This window comes from Eimeria mitis, genomic scaffold (genome assembly GCF_000499745.2).
Source record: "Eimeria mitis Houghton genomic scaffold, Emh_scaff2401, whole genome shotgun sequence".
Classification (NCBI taxonomy): domain Eukaryota; phylum Apicomplexa; class Conoidasida; order Eucoccidiorida; family Eimeriidae; genus Eimeria; species Eimeria mitis.
Window position 1 is genome coordinate 7,415 of NW_013570739.1, and position 654 is coordinate 8,068.

The window sequence follows — 654 nt, forward strand, 5'->3', positions numbered from 1 at the left end:
GATGTACGTGTTTTATCATATGTATAGAGATATATATGCACTTTATATAATATGTAAATTCAACAGCATATATATTGCGCAATCTGTGTATCATATCTTTTTCTTTTTTTCTTTTTTCTTTTTTTTCTTTTTTTTTCTATTTTCTTGTTTTTTTTATATTATATTTTCTCACCGTATCTATCGACGCGTGACTTGAGTTCCTCTGTGCTGAGCGTGCAGAATCCGTTTTTGTTAAGAAATTCAGTAATTTCTTTTCTTCTGCTGTTTATTGCATTTGTGTGGTTTATAAGAGCTCGCGCTTCTCTCCCTTTTGCCTTCAAAAGGGGGGCAATTCCAGCAGCTTCACAGTCTTCTGTTGTTGCAATTTCCTGTTGTTTTTTTTTTATTATATTTATATTTATATTTATATTCGTGAGGATTAATATATATAGGAATTCTATTACTATTATATTTTTGCTGGTCACACTAATACTAATAAAGCTCCTGTTGTTGCTGCTGCTGCTGTTGCTGCTACTGCTCCTGCTGCTGCTACTGCTCCTGCTGCTATTGCTGCTGCTGCTGCTGCTGCTGCTGGCTCTAGGTTAAGAAGAACTCACGAGAAATGCCTGGGGAGAGCGTTTGCCTGTGAGGACGTCGAGTTGCATTTTTTTTTGG